We start from the raw sequence: 9,613 nt of genomic DNA on the forward strand, positions 1-9,613 counted from the left end.
CTCTATAGGAGGGAGTTTTTCTAGATGTGAAAATTGACATGACTATCTTTATCATGCACTATCTTACTTATGCTTCCGTGAATTTCTCCTAGATTTTAATATGTTGTAGCTGAGACTTTGTGCTATCATATAAGTGCCCTTTGTTTTTTCACACGATGTCGGTATCACGTCAAAATACTTGGTTGAAATTAAAGCTCATCAACGATGTATTGAAATTTTTCTTTCTTTGCACAACTTTCTTTGCAAAACCACAAGAAAAACATGCTCTATCACCACCATATTTTGCACATGTTTAGTTCATGTCACCTACATTATTTCATAAAATAACGACTTCTTAATCAGACGCCATCTTGGGTATGTAAATAAGGGTGAAAGGTCATATATGTTTCATCCTGCATCTTGGTGAATACCTGTACTATCTTTCCCATATTTTGCACACGTATAGACGATGTCGCAAAAATCATTTCACAAAATAAACACTTTTCCTCAGATGCCATCTTGGGAGTGTAAAAGTGGGTCAAAGATCATATGTATTTGTTGCTGTATCTTTGTTATCTAGTGTATACAGAATTTGGTACCACAGATGGCAGATATGACTCCCTTTTCTAAATGAGAATCCAAACATCACACGGCCAATGTCTCTAAACACAGATGAAACCTGTATGGTCATGCCTATTGCAATCAGGACTCGAATAATTCATTAAAAAAATCGGATCACCTTAATTTGTCAGTAATGACAAATTACAATCTCTAGTTCTTTATTTCTCCCCAAAAGTTGTGCAGAGGTTAGCTCAGAAAGTGCATTGCCTATCAATGTCAAACTAATACCATATATGTATGGTGACCCAAAGACGACAAATCTTGTAAAATCATTGTGATCAGTCGACCGTGACGTCACTATGACGTCATTACATGAAAACACATTTTCATTCATATCTCATTAATGGAATGGAATTTTTCAATCAAATTTACGTCACATATGGTTCAAGTCAAGCGCATTCTACTCACATTCTCAAAATTCATCTATATCTTAAAACGTGCGCGTACGCGCGCGTTGAAATATTTGTATGCTCAAATCGAGCTCAAATTTTTTTTGCACACGTTTCAGACCATTTCGGGCATTTTTTGAAAAATTGAAAAAATTGGACGGACGCGTACGCGCGCGCTCATATACGCACGCACAGCTCATATGCAATAGAAATTTCCCGTTTTTTCACACTTATCGGCTGCCTGAAATGTCAAGGAATATTTCTACCAAGTTTCAAGTCAATCCGACTCAATATGAGGTCATACGGGCCCGTCAAAGTTGAAATTCCGCGCGCGCGTCAATGGCGATATACAGTACAACTATGCCAAAAAACTGCCAATTTTAAATCCGATTTTACTCGTCAGGATGGACGGTGACCCTCCATTTTCTGTACATATTTTGAAAGCTGATGAGTTGTACATGTCATTTCATGGGGTGGCAATGCTGACAAAATGATTAAAAGATATCAAATTTCTTAATAAAGTAAAAAAAGTAAATTTTCAAAATGACGTCATCAAATTTCAAGTTCATTCGAGCGTATCTCACTAGTCCTTTGTCAATTTTCACCCAAATTTCAGTATGATGTAGCTTATTTAATGTTCTTTCAAACATAAAATTACAATATTTTGATTGGATAATGGTATTACCTCGTAAAAATGGATTAAAAGTAATCTTGTCAAATTTGACCAGTTTACGTGTTATCTCTATGGGAGTGCAGTTTTTCTGGAAATGAAAATTGACATGACTATCTTTATCGAGCACTAGCTCACTTAAGCTTCGGTAAATTTCTCCCAGATTTTAATATGTTGTAGCTGAGACTTTACCCTACCGTTAGTGTGCCCTTTGTTTTTTCATACGCTGTCGGAATCACGTCAAAAAATTGGGTTGAAATTCAGGCTTATCTTCGATGTATTGAGATATTTCTTTCTTTCTGCAACTTTCTTTGCAATAACTCAAGAAAAACGGCCTCTATCACTTCTATATTTTGCACATGTTTAGTTCATGTCACGTACATTATTTCATAAAATAACAACTACTTGATCGGACACCATCTTGGGTATGTAAAGTAGGGTCAAAGGTCATAAGTGTTTCACCCTGTATCGTAGTGAATACATGTCCTATCTTTCCCATATTTTGCACACGCAAAGACCATGTTACAAGGATCATTTCACAAAATAACCACATTTTACTCAGATGCCATCTTGTCGTTGCAAATTGAGGTCAAAGGTCATATGTACTTCTTTTTGTATCTTCGTTATGACGTGTTATCTCTATGGGAGGGAATTTTCTTTAATGTGAAAATTGACATGATTGTCTTTATCGAGCACTAGCTCACTTACCCTTCGGTGAATTTCTCCCAGATTTTAATATGTTGTAGCTGAGACTTTGCGCTATCGTTTCAATTTCTTTGTTTTTTTCATACGATGTCGGGATTACGATAAAAAATTGGTTGAAATTAAAGCTTATCTTCTATGTATTGAGATATTTCTTTCTTTCTGCAACTCTCTTTGCAATAACTCAAGAAAAACACGCCCTATCACCCCCATATTTTGCACATGTTTAGTTCATGTCTCGTACATTATTTCATAAAATAACAACTACTAGATCAGACAACATCTTGGGTATGTAAATTAGGGTCAAAGGTCATAAATGTTTCATCTTGTATCTTAGTGAATACCTGTCCTATCTTTCCCATATTTTCCACACGTATAGACGATGTCGCGAGAATCATTTCACAAAATAACCACTATTTCATCAGATGCAATCTTGGGAGTGCAAAGGTGGGTCAAAGGTCATATGTATTCATTGCTGTTTCTTCGTTATTCAGTGTATACAGAATTTGGTACCAAAGATGGCAGATATGACTCCCTTTTCTAAATGAGAATGCAAACATCACACGGCCAATGTCTCTAAACACAGATGAAACTTGTATGGTCATGCCTATTGCGATCAGGACTCGAATCATTGATAAAAAAAAAAAAAAATCGGATCACCTTAATTTGTCAGTGATGACAAATTACAATCTCTAGTTAGGTGATCCGAGTATCCTCTCGGATCACCTATTGTATCTGTACGGAATCTTTCTTCTTTATTTCTTTCTCCTCAAATGTTGTGCAGCGATTAACTCAAAAAGTCATTCACCTATGACTTTTAAACTTATACCATATATGTATCGCGTCATAAGAACGACAGATCTAATGTATCATTGTGATCAGTCAACCATGACGTCACTATGACGTCATTATCTGAAATCACGTTCACATTCGTATCTCATTAATGAAATGGAATTTCTCAATGAAATTTACATAATATATAGTTCAAGTCAAGTTCTATCGATATATTTAATAAAATTTCATCGCGACCCTGGTAAACGAGCGCGTACGTGCGCGTTGAAATTTTAATATGCTCCAATCGAGCTCAAAATTGTTTTGCATACGTTTCAGGTCATTTGGAGTATTTCAGAAAAAATCGACGGACGCGTACGCGCGCGCGCATATACGCACGCAAAGCTCATATGCGATGAAAATATCCCGTTTTTTTACACGGATCGGATGTCTAAAATGTCAAGGAATATTTCTACCAAGTTTCAAGTCAATCCGAGTCAATATGACGTCATACGGGCCCGTCAAAGTTGAAATTCCGCGCGCGCGTCAATGGCGATATACAGTGCAACTATACCAAAAAAACGATAATTTCAAATCCGATTTTACTCGTCAGGATGGACGGTGACCCCCCATTTTCTTTACATATTTTGAAAGCTGATAAGTTGTACATGTTGTTTCATGGGTTGGCGATGCTGGCAAAATGATTAAAAGATATCAAATTTCTTAATAAAATAAAAAATGTAAATTTTCAAAATGACGTCATCAAATTTCAAGTTCATTCGAGCGCATCTCACTAATCCTTTGCCAATTTTCACCCAGATTTCAGTATTTTGTAGCTTATTCAATGCTTTTTCAGAAATATTGTAACACAATTTTGATTGGATGACGGTTTCACATCGTAAAAAGGGATTAAATGTAATCTTATCAAATTTGACCAGTTTACGTGTTATCTCTATGGGAGTGCAGTTTTTCTGGAAATGAAAATTGACATGACTATCTTTATCGAGCACTAGCTCACTTATGCTTCGGTGAATTTCTCCCAGATTTAAGTATATTGTAGCTGAGACTTTTTGCTATCGTAAGTGTGCCCTTCATTTGTTCATACGATGTCGGAATTACGTCGAAAAACTTGGTTGAAATTCAAGCTTATCTTCGATGTATTGAGATATTTCTTTCTTTCTGCAACTTTCTTTGCAATAACTCAAGAAAAACAGCCCCTATCACCCCCATATTTTGCACATGTTTAGTTCATGTCATGTATATTATTTCATAAAATAACAACTACTTGATCTGACACCATCTTGGGTATGTAAATTAGGGTCAAAGGTCATAAATGTTTCATCCTGTATCTTTGTGAATACATGTCCTATCTTTTCCATATTTTTCACACGCAAAAACCATCTTACATGCATCATTTCACAAAATAATCACTTTTTGCTCAGATGCCATCTTGTCTGTGCAAATTGGGGTCAAAGATCAAATGTACTTCTTTCTGTATCTTCGTTATGACGTGTTATCTCTACGGGAGGGAATTTTTTTTAATGTGAAAATTGACATGATTGTCTTCATCGAGCACTAGCTCACTTACCCTTCGGTGAATTTCGCCCAGATTTTAATATGTTGTAGCTTAGACTTTGCGCTATCGCTTTAAAGCCTTCGTTTTTTTCATATGGTGTCGGGATTACGTCAAAAACTTGGTTGAAATTTAAGCTTATCTTCGATGTATTGAGATATTTCTTTCTTTCTGCAACTTTCTTTGCACTAACTCAAGAAAAACAGCCCCTATCACCCCCATATTTTGCACATCTTTGGTTCATGTCACGTACATTATTTCATAAAATAACAACTACTTGATCGGACACCATCTTGGGTATGTAAATTAGGGTTAAAGGTCATAAATGTTGCATCCTGTAGCTTGGTGAATACCTGTCCTATCTTTCCCATATTTTGCACACTTGTAGACGATATCGGAACAATCATTTCACAAAATAACCACTTTTTCCTCAGATGCAATCTTGGGAGTGTAAAGGTGGGTCAAAGGTCATATGTATTTGTTGCTGTATCTTCGTTATTCAGTGTATACAGAATTTGGTACCAAAGATGGCAGATATGACTCCCTTTTGTAAATGAGAATCCAAACATCACACGGCCAATGTCTCTAAACACAGATGAAACTTGTATGGTCATGCCTATTGCGATCAGGACTCGAATCATTGATTAAAAAAATCGGATCACCTTAATTTGTCAGTGATGACAAATTACAATCTCTAGTAACTAGATTTCTTGCGCTACTTTCACTAGCACCTTTACTCAGTGTTTCATTTCTCTTTCCTCTCTCTCTCTCTCTCTTACACTTTTGTCTGTTTCTACGCTACTTATCTTTTCTTTTCTTTTCTGTTCTCTTCTCTTCTTTCTTCTTTTTAGGTGATCCGAGTATCCTCTCGGATCACCTATTGTATCTGTACTGAATCTTTCTTCTTTATTTCTTTCTCCTCAAATGTTGTGCAGCGGTTAACTCAAAAAGTCATTCACCTATCACTTTTAAACTTACACCATATATGTATCACGTCATAAGGACGACAGATCTAATGTATCATTGTGATCAGACAACCATGACGTCACTATGACGTCATTATCTGAAATCACGTTCACATTCGTATCTCATTAATGGAATGGAATTTCTCAATGAAATTTACATATCATATAGTTCAAGTCAAGTTCTATCGATATATTTCATGAAATTTGATCACGACCCTGGTAAACGAGCGCGTACGCGCGCGTTGAAATTTTAACGTGCTCCAATCGAGCTCAAAATTGTTTTGCATACGTTTCAGGTCATTTGGAGTATTTCAGAAAAAATCGACGGACGCGTACGTGCGCGCGCATATACGCGCGCAAAGCTCATATGCGACGAAAATATCCCGTTTTTTCACACGGATCGGATGTCTGAAGTGTCAAGGAATATTTCTACCAAGTTTCAAGTCAATCCGACTCAATATGACATCATACGGGCCCGTCAAAGTTGAAATTCCGCGCGCGCGTTAATGGTGATATACAGTGCAACTATGCCCAAAAACCGCCATTTTTAAATCCGATTTTACTCGTCAGGATGGACGGTGACCCCCCATTTTCTTTACATATTTTGAAAGCTGATAAGTTGTACATGTCATTTCATGGGGTGGCAATGCTGGCAAAATGATTAAAAGATAGCAAATTTCTTAATAAAGTAAAAAAAGTAAATTTTCAAAATGACGTCATCAAATTTCAAGTTTATTCAAGCGTATCTCATTAATACTTTATCAATTTTCACCCAAATTTCAGTATTTTGTAGCTTATTAATGTTCTTTCAAACATAAATTTACAAAAATTTAATTGGATGACAACATCACCTCGTAAAAATGGATTGAATGTAATCTTGTCAAATTTGACCAGTTTACGTGTTATCTCTATGGGAGAGAATTTTTCTAGATGTGAAAATTGACGTGATTGTCTTTATCGAGCCCTAGCTCACTTAACCTTCGGTGAATTTCTCCCAGATTTTAATATGTTGTAGCTGAGACTTTAGGTTATCGTTATGTGCCCTCCAGTTTTTCATACAATGTCGGCATCATGTAAAAAACTTGGTGGAAATTAAAGCTTATCTTCGATGTATTTTCATATTTCTTTCTTTCTGCAACTTTCTTTGCAATAACTCAAGAAAAACAGGCCCTATCACCCCCATCTTTGGCACACGTTTAATTCATGTCACGTACATTATTTCATAAAATAACAACTACTTGATCGGACACCATCTTGGGTATGTAAATTAGGGTCAAGGGTCATAAATGTTTCATCCTGTATCTTGGTGAATACCTGTTCTATCTTTCCCATATTTTGCACACGCAAAAACCATGTTACAAGGATCATTTCACAAAATAACCACTTTTTGCTCAGATGCCATCTTGTCTGTGCAAAGTAGGGGCAAAGGTCATATGTACATATTTCTGTATCTTCGCTATGACGTGTTATCTCTATGGGAGAGAATTTTTCTAGATGTGAAAATTGACGTGATTGTCTTTATCGAGCCCTAGCTCACTTAAAGGTAGGGGATACCTTTTACAGACCTCCCAAAATGCAGCAAAACATTAAATATGAACCTCAGGGGACTTGCTTAGGCCACTGCTTAGAAATTTGGAAGTCAACAGTTATCTAAAATTTGAATAATGCACAAAACTCAACTTCTCAGTAGTTCTGTGTCTCAGCCACACTTTAGAGGGAAAAGCCTTTTTGTTGCATTCTTCTGTATTTGTGATCTATAAACACAAATCTAAAAGTACAAGAGCTGATGTAATAACATATAGAGTGCGTGGCAAGAATGTATATAGAAATGTTAGTAAGTGTTGATGAACTTTCTTCACAAAATATACATGATGGACACACATGCAGTACATGGGTCTGCAAAGGTAGCCTAGTAATGTACTGGAATTTACGGTGAGCCCCGAAAACAATTCAATTCAAAATCTAACGGTCAAAAAAATGTACTAAATGTTACCTTCCACCCTCAATACTTTATGGGAGTTTCTAATATGATACTCTCTTCAACATACCACTGTATTTATACAACTCTTCATTTAAGGCGTGCAAATGGGATTCCCTACCTTTAACCTTCTGTGAATTTCTCCCAGATTTTGATATGTTGTAGCTGAGACTTTGGGCTATCGTCATGTGCCCTCCACTTTTTCATATGACGTCGGCATCACGTCAAAAAACTTGGTGGAAATGAAAGCTTATCTTCGATGTATTTTCATATTTCTTTCTTTCTGCAACTGTCTTTGCAATAACTCAAGAAAAAACAGGCCCTATCACCCCCATCTTTGGCACATGTTTAGTTCATGTCACGTACATTATTTCATAAAATAACTATTTGATCTGACAACATCTTGGGTATGCAAATTAGGGTCAAAGGTCATACATTTTTTATCTAGTATCTTGGTGAATACCTGTCCTATCTTTCCCATATTTTGCACACGTATAGACGATGTCGCAAGAATCATTTCACAAAATAACCACTTTTTCCTCAGATGCCATCTTGGGAGTGTAAAGGTGGGTCAAAGGTCATGTGTATTTGTTGCTGTATCTTCGTTATCTAGTGTATACAGAATTTGGTACCAAAGATGGCAGATATGACTTCCTTTTCTAAATGAGAATCCAAACATCACACGGCCAATGTCTCTAAACACAGATGAAACCTGTATGGTCATCAGGATTCGAATCATTGATTAAAAAAAAAATCGGATCACCTTAATTTGTCAGTAATGACAAATTACAATCTCTAGTTAGGTGATCCGAGTATCCTTCGGATCACCTTCTGTATCTGTACTGATTAGGTGATCCGAGTATCCTCTCGGATCACCTTCTGTATCTGTACGGATTCTTTGTTTTTCTTCTTCTTCTTTATTTCTCCTCAAAAGTTGTGCAGAGGTTAGCTCAGAAAGTCCGCTGCCTGTCAATTTCAAAATTATATCATGTATGCATCATGTCCCAAAGACGGCAAATCTAATGTATCATTGTGATCAGTCGACCGTGACGTCACTATGACGTCATTATATGAAAACACATTCTCAATCATATCTCATTAATGAAATAGAATTTTTCAATGAAATTTACGTCACATATATTTAAAGTTATGTGCATTCTACTCATGTTCTCAAAATTCATATTTTCTCTTAAAACGTGCGCGTACGCGCGCGTTGAAATATTTGTATGCTCCAATCGAGCTCAAAATTTTTTTGCACACGATTCAGACCATTTGGAGCATTTTTTGAAAAATTGAAAAAATCGGACGGACGCGTACGCGCGCGCGCATATACGCACGCACAGCTCATATGCAATTGAAATTTCCAGTTTTTTCACTTTGATCGCATGTCTGAAATGTCAAGGAATATTTATACCACGTTTCAAGTCAATCCGACTCAATATGACGTCATACGGGCCCGTCAAAGTTGAAATTCCGCGCGCGCGTCAATGGCGATATACAGTGCAACTATGCCAAAAAACTGCCAATTTTAAATCCGATTTTACTCGTCAGGATGGACGGTGACCCCCCATTTTCTTTACATATATTGAAAGCTGATGAGTTGTACATGTCATATCATGGGTAGGCAATGCTGACAAAATGATTAAAAGATATCAAATTTCTTAATAAAGTAAAAAAAGTAAATTTTCAAAATGACGTCATCAAATTACAAGTTTACTCGAGCATATCTCACTTATCCTCTGCCAATTTTCTCCCATATTTCAGTATGTTGTAGCTTATGAAATGTTCTTTCATTAATGTAAAAACAACATTTTGATTGGATGACGTCATCGCCTCGTAAAAATGGATTGAATGTATCCTTGTAGAATTTGACCAGTTTACGTGTTATCTCTATGGGAGAGCAGTTTTTCTGGCAGTGAAAATTGACATGACTCTCTTTTTCGAGCACTAGCTCACTTTTGCTTC

The sequence above is a fragment of the Diadema antillarum genome, unplaced genomic scaffold (genome assembly GCF_040938485.1).
Source record: "Diadema antillarum isolate AM-2024a unplaced genomic scaffold, OU_Dant_1.0 scf00000026, whole genome shotgun sequence".
NCBI classification, from domain to species: Eukaryota; Metazoa; Echinodermata; class Echinoidea; order Diadematoida; family Diadematidae; genus Diadema; species Diadema antillarum.